This window comes from Pinus tabuliformis, chromosome 7 (assembly GCF_031772625.1).
Source record: "Pinus tabuliformis cultivar Carrire ecotype Pingquan chromosome 7, CPIR1, whole genome shotgun sequence".
NCBI lineage: Eukaryota > Viridiplantae > Streptophyta > Pinopsida > Pinales > Pinaceae > Pinus > Pinus tabuliformis.
The window spans coordinates 1,354,835,537-1,354,852,225 of record NC_142293.1 but is presented as its reverse complement, the minus strand read 5'-3'; positions in this window follow the sequence as shown (position 1 = coordinate 1,354,852,225).

Sequence of the window (16,689 nt, the reverse complement as noted above, 5' to 3'; positions counted from 1 at the left end):
AACATGCTAGCAGACACGGCAAGGGAATCGGCAAGCTGATTTTTGACCCTAGGAATATATGAGATACAAAAAATATCAAAAGAATCTTTGAGTCTCCATACCTCATCTTTGTATGCTTTCAGCCTTGGGTGCCTTGCCTGGAATGTCTTGTTCACTTGCTGAATGATGAGATCAGCATCTCCAAACACCTTTATGTTTCTGATTCCTCTGTCTTTGGCTGCATTTAAGCCCAATATCAGAGCCTCATACTCTGCTATATTGTTGGTGACCTGAAAAGTCAGCTTGAATGAAAAATGTGTGCTTTCTTGTTTTGGAGACACTAGCACCACTCCTGCTCTTGCAGTTTCCCTTGAACAGGCTCCATCAAAGAACACATCCCAAACTTGTGTCCCTTCCTCTTCCATGGCCTGGCATACTGGTTTTTTGAGCTGCACCAAGGCCTTCTGGGATTCTTCAATTTGGAGAATACATGCTCCAAAATCAGTCTCCACAGTGTAAATAGGATGATTAGTGGGATTCTTATCATCACTGATGATATAGGCCAGCTGGGCTTCCCTATATAGTCTTCTACTTTCTCCTCCAAAAACTGTGATAGTGGCATAAGATAAATCATTCTGCAATGTCCCACCCAGCCTCTTAATCCACCCCCTAGAAAGTAGCATACCAAACTTAGGGGGGACATCTGCTACCACAATATCCATCATCATGCTCTTCATGGGCAACTGAGTTAGGGTGATAGCCAAGTCTTTGATTAATCCAAGACATTTCACCTTCCTTGAATCAAAGGAGAATAAATCATGATAAGGTCTGGTAATGTCGAGGCCTAACTCTTCCATGATAGCTTTGGGCATCAGATTATGGCTGGCACCTGTGTCAAGCAAACAGTTGTGGAGGGTTTTGTCATGAATGGTCAAAGAGACATAAAATGATGGGGAGCTATTATCAGATGGTTCATTCATTAGGCTAAGCACGACTGAAGGTTTATCATCTTGCAAATTCACATAGTCATTGGAGGCTTGTGAGGCTTTTAGCTCAAGGGCATCAAGGATAGGCTTTTTAAAGACCTCACTCTTTGCGAGTTCTATCAAAGGCACATATATTTTCAACTTTTGGACTTCTGATTCGAAACTAAAAGGGGAAGGGGACTTGTCAGAGCCTCTTACCTCTTGAGCTGGTGCTTTGACGATGACTGGATCAGCTGTTGGTCTTTTTTGCTTGTTGATTTGTTGTTCTATGGGAACAGCAGCTCTTTGAGCAGGACTCTCTTTGACATTACTCATTCTTGACCTCAAGTTATATCTTTGCTGATCTTCAGTTTGTAGGATAGCTTCTCTGTCCCACTCTTGACTGGCCTGGTCCTTGAGTAATGATTCTTCATAGGCAGCCAATGTCAAAAAGGTAGCACTGCCCTTATCTTCCATGCAGTGAATCTCATCTTCTTCATCAAACTGTTCCTCCTCCATGACTACGTTTTGGAAAGGAGTCTTAATCCTTTGTTCTTCACTGGCCTCTTTTCCTCTTTGAATGATCTACAATTGTTCATTTGCTCTTCTGAATGGATTTGGATTTCTAGGAGCAAATGTGCTAGGCAGCCTTGCTTTCCTAGAACTCTTCTCAACCTTCAGCTTGGATATCTCAGTAGCCAATGACTCTATCATCTTAGTCATTTTGTCTATCATAGGTTCTGAAGATGAAGAAGAAGAGGAAGCCTCACTTCTCTGCTTCCTTCTATCAGCATGGCCCTTGAGTTTCTCTGCAACCATGATATTGGATTCTACCTCTAATGCTGCATCTTGCATCTCAGCTAGGGTAGCACATCTTCTCTCTCTTAACAGCAGGCAGAAATCAAAATCAAAGGCATTAGCATAGGTGAGTTTTGCAGAGGTGGGGGTAGGCTTCACTTCAGCTGGTATTTTTCTATACATCTGATTGAATCTTTTATTAAAGTCAGACAATGATTCCCCATTCTCCCTTTTGAGGTTGCCAAACTCAGTATGGTAGTATAGCAAGTCTTTCTTATCTCCCCAATGCCTTAAAAACACATCATCTAATGCTTCAATATCTACTATAGACCTAGGGGTCAGCTATCTGAACCACTTTCTAGCCTCTCCATCAAGGCTTGGGACAAACACTCTCATCCGCACATCATCTTCACTGATATCTAGGTTATCAACATAGCTATAAAAAGACTCAAGGTGCTCTTCAGCCGTTACTCCCTCTGTACTAGTGAACTTAGGCATGTATTTCTGATATTCTCTCGTAGGCATGGCATTCAAAGGAGTAGGGAGAACCAGGGGTCCATACCTAGCAACTATGATTCTTTCCATTTTGGTAGGTGCTTGTGGGCCTGCCATGACTCGGGTAGATGGAAGAGTACTGGCAGTTTGGAAGGTAGAGAGCTGAGGAACGAATGACAGGGCTTGTAACCTCTGCTACATGCTACTGATTTTCTAGGAGAAGGAATAATTTTGGTCCTTGGTTGCTGGCTCAGAGATGGTTTATAATGGTTATCATTGTCTCTCCCTATTTACCTCACTACCTCCATTTCATCCTTCCCTTTCATTTTCCCTTTTCTCCTTATAACTCTGTTTCCCGCTTAATCTCTTCACAAAACTCATTTAAACCTCATTACCTTTGTTTTACACCCGAAGTCAGTGTAAAAGTTGTGTTTCCCCACTTAAGTCCTTTAACACTATAAAATCCTGACTAAACCCTTTTTTACCAACTCCCGGGCATATTTTGTTTTAACACTATTTAACCTTATAAACCCCCGATAACCTTTAAAACACATATTAACCTATTTTTTTGGTTTTACCCCAGCGCTAAAGTTTTAACCCTTATAACTACGCATATAATGAAAATCATTAACCCACGCTCTGTCCCCGTCACATCAGTTTTAAAGGAGCACGTGCCTTTTACCTCAGCCGTCTGATCATCCTGCGAAGATCCGACAGTGTGCGCTCCCCCCGCTCCGTGAACCTGCACGTCATATAACCCGCGGGGAAGTGGTTTCCCGCCGGCCACGTGTCTCACCCTTACTGGATCGCGCTCATGTGTACGTAAACCACCTCTCCCGTAAAGCGGTGCGGGGAAACCGCTTACTTCCCTTCCAGTACGGCTCCCCGCTCGTTAACTCATGATCAACTCCGCCACTCGTCAACCGTCGGATCTCCCCGATCATGATCCGATGGTCCACGATCCTCCTTTCCGAATTTCTTCCCGATGGCTTCCATAATCCAATTTGCACCATTCGTTTACATGATCCGAAGGCTACTATTGATCCCTTCACCTCTGTGTCTTCCATTACCTCCCACCATCACATCTAGGCCATCCATCTGAGCCATCCAATGGCCAGCGTTATTTCTCGGCTCTTCGTCCATTTTCAATGCATTTTTCAGAGTTTTTGGCTTGTCCCATGTACACAAAGAAGGAAGAGATGATCCAGAAATCTGCACATTAATCATCAACTACCACATTTAATTGCTCACTTTCACTTCTTCTGCTTTGTTCTAGGTTGTGTCTGTTGTGCATTTATTCATGTGTTGTTGATGTTTAGCATTAGAGGGGCTGTCATCCCACCTCTGTGTTAGAATTTAGTTAGTTTCATTGAATATGTATGCATGTTTCTGTTGTTTTAATGCCAGATAGCTATCATCCTGTCTGTGCATTAGAGAATATATTTGCAGACCTTTTAACTGGTTGCAGCTGGCCATCACAGGGTTCTGTGCATCTGCTGGTGTGATCAGTGTTCTCCATCATCACATTTTCTTTAAAACTGTGAGTAATTGGTGGTCTAAAGCCTTGTAGTCTAGGGGTGTTCACCCATCTCTGGGGTTAAGCATAGTAGAAGTGGTTAGCTGACTTGAATCTGAAGCATTTATTACATTCATCCACCATTTTCCAACACTTTTGTTGAGTTTATAATGTTCTTGAGCATCTCTAATATACAACCTAGGAGAGTTTCTTGGGGTGATAACATTAATTGGCACCATTGCCGGGGAGAGGAGAATTGAATCTCAGCTTCCCTGGGAGAATGACACAGCTTCGAGCTTTGATGATAGACAAGGTTTGAACACAGTTTCTAGTTGTAATAATCTATCTGGCGACTCCAGTGGAGGAAGACCATCCTTTGGCGACTCCACATTGAAGTTATGGCTCAGTTTGTGAGACACACTCAAAGAAATCCTTAGAAATCCCCAGCTGAACTAGTGCCTGAAACTGAGAGGACTATAAAATAGAGGAAAGCATCACAGAAAGGGGCATCAGGATCAGGTAAGCCTAATAAATCTTATTCATCTCTGAAAGATAAAGTTATTGCTAAAGATTTACAGTTTGAAGATTTAGAGCTCAGCATTGTTAATCAGGAAAAACCTTCAATGATTAGTTCATCCCCTTGTGCAGTTAGTTCCCCTTCAAATCTCAGTCCAAAGAAAGCTACCCATTCAGCCCAAAACATCCCTTTATCTCTGCCATCCATCACATTACTCCCTACCATTCAATCTGCTAGTATTCTTCCAAATATTCCAATGCTGGCAGGACAACAAGCACCTACGAGGATAGAAAGAATTGTAGCTACTAGATATGGACCGTTGGTATTGCCTGTGCCTTTAAATCCTATGCCTGTGGGAGAATATCAGAAATATATGCCTAAATTCACTGGCATAGAGGGAGTAACAGCAGAAGAACACCTGGAAGCTTTTTACAATTATGCTGATAATTTAGATATAAGTGAAAATGATGTGTGGATGAGAGTTTTTTTCTAGAGCCTTGATGGAGAGGCTAGGAAGTGGTTTAGAGAATTACCCCAGAGATCAATAACAGATATTGAAGCATTAGATGATGTGTTTTTGAAGCAATGGGGAGATAAAAAAGACTTGTTGTATTATCATACTGAGTTTGGTAATCTGAAGAGGGAAAATGGTGAATCTTTCCCTGATTTTAATAAAAGATTCAATCGTATGTATAGTAAGATACCAGCTGAGGTAAAGCCTACTCCTACCTCTGCCAAACTTACTTATGCCAATGCTTTTGACTCTAATTTCTGCCTGTTATTGAGAGAAAGAAGATGTGCCACTCTAGCTAATATGCAAGATGCAGCACTGGAGGTCGAATCTAATATTATGGCTGCAGAAAAGCTAAAAAATCAAGCTGACAGGAGGAGACAGAGAAATCAGGCTTCTACTTCTTCTGCATCATCTTTAGAGCCTAAATTAAACAAAATGACTAAGATGATAGAGTCATTGGCTGCTAAAATTTCTAAGCTGAAAGTTGAACAGAATTCAGGGAAAACAAGGCAGCAAAACACATTTGCTCCAAGAAATCAGAATCCATTTAGAAGAGCAAATGAGCAGTTAAAAATTATGCAGAGGGGTGAAGAACCAAAAGAAGATCAGAAAGTTAAAGCTCCTTTCCAAAATGTAGTCATGGAGGAGGAACAATTTGAAGAAGATGAGGATGAAATTCACTGCATGGAAGATAAAGGCAGCGCTGCATTTTTTACATTGGCTGAGTATGAAGAGTCTTTGTTGCAGGAACAAAACAGTCAGGAGTGGGACAGAGGAGTTGTTCTACAAACTGAACAATAGCAGAGATATAACCTGAGGTCGAATGCAAAGAATGTCAAAGAAAATCCTACACAAAGAGTTGTTGTCCAAACAGAACCACAGAATATCAAGCAGAGAAGACTAGTAGCTGATCCAGTCATCCTCAAAGCTCCAGTTCAAGAGGTAAAAAGTTCTGATAAGTCACCTTCTTCTTTCAGCTTTGAGTCAGAAGTTCAGAAATTGAAAATATCTATGCCTCTGGTTGAGTTGTTAAAGAGTGAAGTATTTAGGAAGTCTATCCTTGAAGCCCTTGAGCTAGAAATCAAACAAACCTCCACTGACTCTGTTAATTTGCAGGATGATAAACCTGCCATTGTGCTCAGCCCCATGATTGAACCTGCTGATAATAATTCTCCATCTTTTTATGTCTCATTGACCATTCATGACAAAATCCTTCACAACTGCCTGCTAGACACAGGGACCAGCCACAATCTAATGCCTAAAGCTGTCATGGAAGAGTTAGGCCTTGATATCACTAGACCCTATCATGATTTATTTTCTTTTGATTCAAGGAAGGTGAAATGTATTGGATTGATTAAAGATCTAGCCATTACCTTAACCCAGTTGCCCATGAAGAGCATGATGACGGATATTGTGGTAGCAGATGTACCTCCTAAGTTTGACATGTTGTTGTCTAGAGGGTGGATTAAGAGACTAGGTGGGACACTACAAAATGATCTATCTTATGCCACTGTCCCAATGTTTGGAGGAGAAAGTAGGAGATTGTACAGAGAAGCACAGTTGGCATATATCATCAGTGATGAGAAGAATCCTACAAATCATCCCATATATGTAGTGGACACTGATTTTGGAGCATGTATTCTCCAAATAGAAGAATCTCAGAAGGCCTCAATGCAGATCAGGAAACCAACAATTCAGGCCGAGGAAGGGGAAGGAAGTCAAGATTGGAAGATGTTCTTTGATGGAGCATGTTCTAGGGAGACTGCGGGATCAGGGGTGGTGCTGATTTCTCCACAACAACAAAGCATTTAGCTAGCTTTTAAGCTGGTTTTTCAAGTCACAAATAACATAGCAGAGTATGAGGCTTTGTTGTTCGGCCTTAATGCAGCAAAAGACAAAGGAATCAAGAATCTGAAAGTGTTTGGAGATGCTGATTTTATCATCCAGCAAGTGAATAAAACATTTCAAACAAAGCACCCAAGGTTAAAGGCATACAGAGATGAGGTATGGAGAATCAGAGATTCTTTTGATTATTTTTGTATCTCATACATTCCTAGAGCCCAAAATCAGCTTGTTGATGCACTTGTTGTTTCTACTAGTCTATTTATACCTCCCATGCCTCCCAGATTAGTTTATGAAGTCCAAATGAAGTATAGACCATCCTTGCCTGATAATGTTCACCATTGGAAAGTCTTTGATGATGATGATGAATTAAATAGGTTCCTTCAAGTCATTGATGAGTTTTCTGAAATGAAAATTGACGAAGAGAATGAAGCCTTGTTAGAAAATCCCCAATCCCAGCTTAGAAATAAAATTGGTAAAGACAACATTGTTCAGCTTCCTAGCAATCATATTCCTAAGGGTTTAATTCCTTTAGAATGATTGTTTGACCAAAATGATGTGCCTTACAAGGCTGCCCAAAAAGAAGACCAATCTGCAGTCTGTAAGCATGATATAGGAAGTCCAGGTCAGCCTAAATATGTAAATTTGTCCACTCATTTGTTTGCTGATCAAAGTGCTGAATACTGCAATTTAATGAGGCAATTTGCTGATGTGTTTTCCTGGGAGTATAGTGACCTGAAAACATATGATAAGAACATAATTCAGCATAAAATCCCTCTGGAGAAAGATACCATTCCTTTCAAATAGAAGCTGAGACCGATAAATCCCATGCTTCTTCCTCTAATTGAAAAAGAAATTAAAAAGTTGTTGGCTGCCAAGATCATAGTCCCTCTCAGGTATTCAAAATGGGTAGCAAATTTGGTTGTGGTGAGGAAGAAGAGTGGAGAAATCAAACTGTGTGTTGATTTCAGAAATTTAAACAAATGTTCCAAGAAAGACAACTATCCTTTACCAAAGATGGAGCACTTGTTGCAAAAGGTCTCAGGAGCCAAAGTAATGTCTTTCTTGGATGGTTTTTCAGGCTTTAATCAGATTGTTGTGCACCCATATGATCAAGAAAAGACTGCATTCACCACTCCTTGGGGCACTTTTATGTATGCCAAAATGCCATTTGGATTGATGAATGCTGGAGCCACCTTTCAGAGAGCTATGGATATAGCATTTGTGGGAGAGAAGGATAAATTTGTCCTCATCTACCTTGATGATATAATAGTTTACTCCAGCAGCCATCAAAATCATTTACAACATTTGAAAAAAGTATTTCTGAAGTGCAGGAGGTTTGAAATTTCAGTCAATCCCAAAAAATCTCAATTTGCTTTAGAAGAAGGCAAGCTATTAGGACATGTTGTGTCTGTTGTAGGTGTCCGAATTGACCCAGAAAGAGTCAAAGCAATTCAAACTTTGTCTGTCCCTAGATCAAAGAAGGATATTTAGTCTTTTTTGGGCAAAATTAATTTTGTCAGGAGGTTTATTCCAAATTTTGCAGAATTGGTTAAGCATGTGACCTCCATGTTGAAGAAAGGATGAGAGGTAAGATGGACTGGTGCAGCAAGAAAATCATTTGATTCCATCAAAAAAGTTGTTATGGAGGCTCCCACATTAATAAGTCAAGATTACATCAAGGAGTTTCATATATTTTCATTTGCCTCTGAAGACACCATTGTAGCTATTTTATTGCAGGCAGATGAAGAAGGTTTAGAGCATCCAGTGGCATTTTTTAGCAAGAATTTGAGGGATGTTGAACTAAGGTATGATATTATTGAAAAACAGGCATATGCTCTTATTAAATCCTTGAAAGATTTCAGAGTTTATATCTTGCATTCAAAAATAATTGCATATGTACCCTCTGCTACAATAAAAGATGTCTTAACACAACCTGATGTTGATGGAAGAAGGGCAAAATGGATTGAAAAAATGATAGAATTTAATATAGAGCTGAAGCCCACCAAGCTGGTCAGAGGTCAGGGTCTTGCCAAATTATTAGCTGAAGAAAATTGCAGATCGTTAGACATTGATTTCCTATATGCAAATGCAGAAAATGGTCAGGCAGAAAAGGAAGAAACAGTTGAACCACAGAGGAAGTAGTTAGTGGCCGAGAATCTAGCTTCTTGTAATTGGTATGCTGCAATAATTAATTTCTTGCTGAAGCTAGAAATCCCTTCAGGATTTTCTCAAAGTCAGGCCAGAACTTTAAAACTTAGAGCAGCAAAGTATTGCATTATGGAAAATCTGCTCTACTGGAGGGATCCATCTGGAATATTTTTAAGGTGTCTGGACAAAGAACAGTCAATGGAAGTTATGCAGCAGTTTCATAACAGCATGTGTGGAGGGCGTCACTATTGGAAAACTACAGCCCATAAAATTCTCAGAGCTGGGTACTATTGGCCCACTTTATTTTCTGATGTGTTTTCTTTTGTTAAATCTTGTGACAGGTGCCAAATATTTGAAGGAAAACAACAGTTGAAGTCCCTACCCTTAAAACCAATAATTGCAAAAGGACCTTTTCAGCAGTGGGGTTTGGATTTCATTGGAGAAATCAATCCACATTCCAGTGGCTAGCATAGATGGATATTAGTGGCCACTGATTATTTCACAAAGTGGATTGAAGCAGTCCCTACCAGGAAGATTGATCACAATGTGGTCATGAAGTTTTTGACAGAAAATATCTTCAGCAGATTTGGTTGTCCACATAGATTAATAACAGATAATGCAGCAGCCTTCAGGGCAAAAGAATTGGTGGAAATGTGTGATTCAATGGGTATCAAACTTGTTCATTCCACCTCATATTATCCACAGGGAAATGGTCTAGCAGAATCCTCTAATAAAAGTCTAATCAGGATAATTAAAAAGTTGTTAGAGGACAATAAAAAGAATTGGGATTCAAAGCTCAAGTATGCACTGTGGGCTGACAGAGTGACCATTAAAAAATCCACAGGAAATTCTCCTTTCAAGCTGGTATATGGCACTAAGGCTGTATTCCCAATTCAATTAACTCTCCCTGTGCTAAATTCCTTCAAACAGAGCAGGATGAGGAAGAAGACATGGCAAAAAGGATCACTGATTTAGCAGAAATACATCAGATTAGAGAACAGCTAGTTGAAAAGGCAGCAGCACATCAGAGAAAGATCAAGGAAACCTTTGACAAAAAGGCAAAAACAAATACTTTTTCAGATTAGTGACTTGGTTTTGAGATGGGATGCGCTAAAGGAGAAGAAAGGCAATCATGGGAAATTTGATGCTTTTTGAACAGGGCCTTTCATTATTTCATAGGTTCAAGGGAACAACACCTTCATACTGAAAAGTATGGGGGGAGAAGCAGTTTTTTATGGCCCAGTTAATGGGCGGTTTTTGAAAGTTTATGTTGTTTAAGGTCTTTGGCCTTAAGGGTTGTAAATATTGTGTTTTTATCAGCTTTAGTACATAAGCAGTACACTCCATGCCCAATGGAACACTAGGAATTTTGGCTAATTTGTTTTCAGCTAGAAAGGCATTGATTTGCAGGTTCTTGAGACCTCACAGGGAGGATCTCATCCCCAGAAGGAGCCAGTGTTAGCTCTGCTACATGTTGCTGATTTTCTAGGAGAAGGAATAAGTTTGGTCCTTGGTTGCTGGCTCAAAGATGGTTTATAATGGTTATCATTGTCTCTCCCTATTTTCCTCACTACCTCCATTTCATCCTTCCCTTTCATTTTCCCTTTTCTCCTTATAACTCCGTTTCCCGCTTAATCTCTTCACAAAACTCATTTAAACCTCATTACCTTTGTTTTACACCCGAAGTCAGTGTAAAAGTTGTGTTTCCCCGCTTAAGTCCTTTAACACTATAAAAGCCTGCCTAAACCCTTTTTTACCAACTCCCGGGCATATTTTGTTTTAACACTATTTAACCTTATAAACCCCCAATAACCTTATAAACCCCGATAACCTTTAAAACACATATTAACCTATTTTTTTGGTTTTACCACGGTGCTAAAGTTTTAACCCTTATAATCATGCATATAATGAAAATCATTAACCCGCGCTCTGTCCCCATCACATCAGTTTTAAAGGAGCACATGCCTTTTACCTCAGCCGTCCGATCATCCCGCGAATATCCGATGGTGTGAGCTCCCCCCGCTCCATGAACCTGCACGTCATATAACCCATGGGGAAGTGGTTTTCCACCAGCCACATGTCTCACCCTTACTGGATCGCGCTCATGTGTACGTAAACCACCTTTCCCGTAAAGTGGTGTAGGGAAACCGCTTACTGCCCTTTCGGTACGGCTCCCTGCTCATTAACTCATGATCAACTCCATCGCCCGTCAGCCATCGGATCTCCCCAATCATGATCCGATGGTCCACAATCCTCCTTTCTGAATTTCTTCCTGATGGCTTCCATAATCAAATCTGCATTGTTCGTTTACGCAATCTGATAGATTCTATTGATCCCTTCACCTCTGTCTCTTCCATTGCCTCCCGCCATCAGATCTAGGCTGTCCATCTGAGCCATCCAACGGCCAGTGTTCTTTCTCGGCTCTTCGTCCATTTTCGATGCATTTTTCAGAGTTTTTGGCTTGTCCCATGTACGCGAAGAAGGAAGAGATGATCCGGCAATCTGCACATTTAATCATCAGCTACCACATTTAAAGAACATCATGGTCAAGGACAAGAAGGACGATCCTCGAGCAGTTCAATGACTACAGTAGTTATTGAGCAGATAAACATGGCTTTTCACCTGTTTGTGAAGGACAACAAAGTACCAGTAAATGTCATTTTGTCCATTAAAATCAGCAGACTGTATCAAAGACCATATCTAGTTGTAAATGCGGTTGGTGGTCAGTTATGACCCCTCCACGCATGGGTCTGCAGAGATTTTTTGTGAACAAACTCTATATATTCCAAAAAGCAAGATGTAATCAGGTGGATGAGTGTTATTCTGATGTAAGGTTCAACTTCTGGACACTGCAACTATTGTGACACCTGCAGCTTCTGGTCTTCATTTCCAGCTAATACAAGCTTCTTTTGCTGTTAATTGCTCACTTTCACTTCTTCTGCTTTGTTCCAGGTTGTGCCTGTTGTGCATTTATTCATGTGTTGCTGATGTTTAGCATTAGAGGGGTTGTTATCCCACCTCTGTGTTAGAATCTAGTTAGTTTCATTAAATATGTATGCAGGTTTCTATTGTTTTAATGCCCGAGAGTTGTCATCTTGTCTATGCATTAGAGAATAGATTTACAAACATTTTAACTAGTTGCAACTGGCCATCACAGGGTCCTGTGCATATGCTGGTGTGATCAGTGTTCTCCATCATCACATTTTCTTTAAAATTGTGAGTAATTGGTGGTCTAAAGCCTTGTAGTCTGGAGGTGTTCACCCATGTCTGGAGTTAAGCATAGTAGAAGTGGTTATCTGGCTTGAATCTGTAGCATTTCTTTCATTCATCCACCATTTTCCAACATTTTTGTTGAGTTTATAATGTTCCTGAGCATCTCTGATATACAACCTAGGAGAGTTTCTTGGGGTGATAACAGGGCTAAAGGAAAATGATGGACTGTAGGGGAGGGTTTCTTTGGACTGAGATCCAAAGGGGAACTTATTGAACAAGGAGCTTTATGAATCTCTGGGATTATTTCTTCACTGGTAAAGCTAGGCTTTATATTTCCAACATGTACATGCTCAGTTACAAGCCTCTCTTGCAGTGATACATAAGATTGTTAGGCTTACCTGATCCTGATGCTCCTTTCTGTGATTTTTTTCTTTGCTTGACAGTCTTCTCAGGGTCAGGCACTGGGTCAGCTGGTGATTTCTAAGGATTTCTCTGAGTATACCTCACAAACTTAGCCAGAACTGTGATGTGGAGTCGCCAAAATGTTGGTCCTCCAATAGAGTCGCCAGATAGATGATTACAACCAGAAATGTGTCCAGACTTTGTCTATCATCAAAGATGGATCTGTGTCATTCTCCCAGGAAAGCTGAGCTTCAATCTCCTCTCCCCGGCAACGGCGCTAATTATGTTAGGATTCCAAGAAACTCTCCTAGGTTGTAGCTCGGAGATGCCTGGTAATATATAAATTCAACTATTGTTGCAATGGATGAATGGAAGGAATGATGCTTGTCCAAGCCAGATAACCACTTCTACTTTGTTTCACTCCAGACATGCGTGAACACCCCCAGATTACAAGGCTTTAGACCACCAACTACTCACAGTTTAGAGATTGGGTGAATATGGGGAATACTGACCACACCAGCAGATGCACAAGACCATGTGATGGCCGGCTGCAACCAGTAAAGAAGTCTGCAAATCTAACCTACTAATGCAAAGACAGGATGACAACTCTCCTACATTAGAGAGAAAGAAACCTGGACCACCTATTCAATGATGCATACGAGATTTTAACACAGAGATAGGATGACAACTATCTAATGCTAACATCAAGAGCTCAAGAACACAACATATCAGGCATAGCTTAGAACAGAGGAAAATGGAAAGTGAGCAGTTAATAGCAAAAGAAGATTGTATTAGCTGAAAATGAAGACGAGACGCTGCAAGTGACAAAATTTCTACAGTATCCAAAAGTTGAACCTTACATAAAAATGCCAACCACCAACCCTGATTACATCTTGTTTCTGGGTATTTATAAGTTTCATTACAAAGGCACTTGGCCATTCTAGGTATGGAGGGGTCATAATTTACCACCAACTGCATTTAACTACCTGATGGAGTCTCTGATTATGTTTTCTTGCTCCAGTGGATGAATCCGATTTGCTCAGGTGTTGTGCTGTCCTTTTAGGCAGTTGGAGTGCTCGTACCAGTGGAGTTCCATAACTGATAAATGCAGTCACAAGGTCGTGCTTTGTCCTTTTCTCCCTTGGCTATACTGTCTATTAAACATGGTTGTTGGAAGTCTGACAGCGACTGGCAATGGCAAGCTGGTCATCTTCCTTCTTCGGGCAAACAAAATGGTGAAGGACATGGAATGCATGGGCGTTAACAAGCGGGGGCGGATTGGTCGGGCGGTTTTGGTATTGATCGCACCGCTTTTGGGCGTAAAGCGGTAAAAGGATAGGGGCGTGCGATTCCACTCAGTGGCCGACACGTAGCAGCGGATGAGAGAGAAAGAGTGCTCTCATCGCGCATTATCGTTCGGGTGAGTTGCGGGTGCGATAAGTGCAAAGGACGTCAGATCTCGGCGGAGATGATCTGACAGTGGGGATTTGAGGAGCAGGTCGCCTTTATCGGGTGCGACCGGGGCCATTGGATCAGTGGGGTGATCAACGGTAGGGATGGAGCGCGATAAGTTACAAAAGCGCGAAGACATATGGGATGGTTTTATGGAGGATTTTGGCTTTGCGCTCAGGGCTAAGGCCAAAGGGGTTAATTTGTCGAGTTTTAGGAGAAAAAGAGAGGAATGAAGGTGGCGAAGAGGAAGCGGGGTGGAAGAAAAAGAAGGAATGACCAACTGTGAGCCTTCTTTTGGACACAGATCAACAGACCGTGCTTTCCTTTGACCTTAGAAAATCAACGTTGAATAGCAGATCTAACATGTTCTAATCTAGGGTTAATGGAATGGGGTTTATGGACGCTTTGGCATGTATATATATGTATTGTAACATTGAAAGGAATATAATGAAAAATCAACCTGGTAGTCCCAGTTTTGGGATCCAGGGGAAAATCTCTGTCTATATATGTTTTATGTTTTATGCTCTCGCCATTCTTTATTTTATGTTTTTAGAATTCATTTGCAGATAATTTATGTACCGAGTTAAAACCTACATTTGGTATCAGAGATTTTTTGGCTTCAAGGGGACGCCTTTGCTATTGAAGGGTTTTGCTCAAGCTTGTGGTAGACCCTGTTCAGTGGGAGATCTATCAGATGGATTCTTGTGGTGAAAGAACATGACAAACAATGGAAAGATAGAGATCGAGATATTTAATGGTCAGAGTTTTGAGTCATGGAAACTCAAGATGGAGGATCTACTGATGGATAAAGATCAGTGGATCATGGTAGATCCGAGCACTAAACCAACAACAATGTTCGATGAAGATTGGAAGAAGTTGGATCAAAAGCCAAAGAGCACAATACAGTTGTGTATCTCAAATTCAGTATTGTTGATTGTATCAAGGGAAGCTTCGACGAAGGCTTTGTGGGACAAGTTAGGGACTTTGTACCAATCTAAGTTTGTAGTGAATAAATTGTTCCTATGGAAGAATTTGTATAACCTGGGGATGAAGGATGGAGACTCGATGACAGATCATGTGAATGCTTTTAATACTGTGATAAGCCAGTTGTTATCTGTTGATATAAACATTTCAGATGAAGATAAGTGCATAAGTTTGTTGTGTTCTCTACCAAATTCATGGGATAGTCTAGTTGTTTCAATAGGTAGCAATGTGCTTGCCTTGTTGTTTGATGGAATGTCTCATCCTTGCTATTGGAGGAGATGAGACAGAAAAATACAAAGGGCTAGAATGGTTATGCCTTATTTGTACGAGGACACTCCCAGAACATAAACAAAAATAAATCCTCGAGTGGGAGATCTAAATCTAGAGGGAAATATAAATCTCCATGAAAACTTGTAAAGGTGTGCTAGAAATGTGGAAAGGAAGGGAACTTCAAAAAGGACTGTAGATCTAATACTCCTGAGAAAGGAAATGGATCCAATGATTCTCCTTCTACATAGGCAAAAACCACCTCAAATGAAGGTGGGGATGTGTACTTGGCTTCTTCTTCAAGTACACATGTAGATCATGAGGCATGGTTGGTTGCCTCAAGTGCATCCTTTCACTTCACTCCCCACAAGGATTTGTTCTGCGAGTATGATAAATATGGTGGTGGTGATTTCTTCTTAGGGGATGATAGGAAGGCTAGAATCGTTGGTCGCAAAAAATTCAAGTTGAAGTTGTAAGGTGTAAGGATTAGAACACTTCCGAGTGTTCTGCATATTCCTACATTGGCCAGAAATTTAATTTCTGTAAGCAAATTGGATGTTGCAGGTGTAAAAATAGTGTTCGAGAAAGATACCTACAAGATGATTCGGGGAGCACTAGTATTGATGCGAGGAGTTCGAATTGGAATTTTGTACAAGCTTCAGGGTAGCACTATTATTGATGGGTGCAACAGTTATGTGGTTCATGAAAATGGAGCAGAAAATCTAGTGGTCTCTGTAAATACCATGCTATGGCATCAAAGGCTTGGACATATTGGAGAGAAGGGCCTTCCAATACTTCATGGTAATGGTATGGTAGAAGTTATGTCTAATTTCACTCTGGATTTTAATTTCTATGAAAATTGTGTATAAGGGGAGCAGAATCAGGTGAGTTTCCCCTCTGGTGCTAAGAGGGTGAAACAGATATTAGAGCTTGTACATAGTGATGTGTTTGGACCTGTGTCGATTCCATCACTAGGTAAGTCTGTGTACTATGTATCATTTGTAGATGAATTCTCAAGGAATACATGGATATATTTCCTTAGGAAGAAATCTGAAAGTCTTTGACATGTTTAAAGAATTTAAGGCTCTGGTGGAAAATCAGATAGAGAAGAAGATAAAGGTATTGAGGAAGATATAGATGGAGAGTTTTGCAAGAATGAATTTGAAGAGTTATGTAAGAAGAGTGGTATAGCATGACAAAAGACTACTCCATACACACCTCGACAAAAATGGAGCTGCAGAAAGAATGAACAGGATGTTGATGGAAAAGGCAAGAAGCATGCTCAGTGGTGCTAAGTTAGGACAAGAATTATAGGCAGAGGCGGTGGAGATTGCATGTTACCTGGTCAACATATCACCTTCATCAGTGTTGGAGGATAAGGCTCCACAAGAGGTATGGACTAGTAAGAAACCCTCTCTTTCACATCTGAGGGTATTTGGATGTGATGCATATGTACATGTTCCAAAGGAGAAAAGAACCAAGTTGGACAGTAAATCTGAAAGGTGCATCTTTATTGGGTATAAGGATGGTTTAAAATGTTATAAGATTTCAAACCCAGAAACATGGAAGGTTGTGTACAATCGCGATGTGGTGT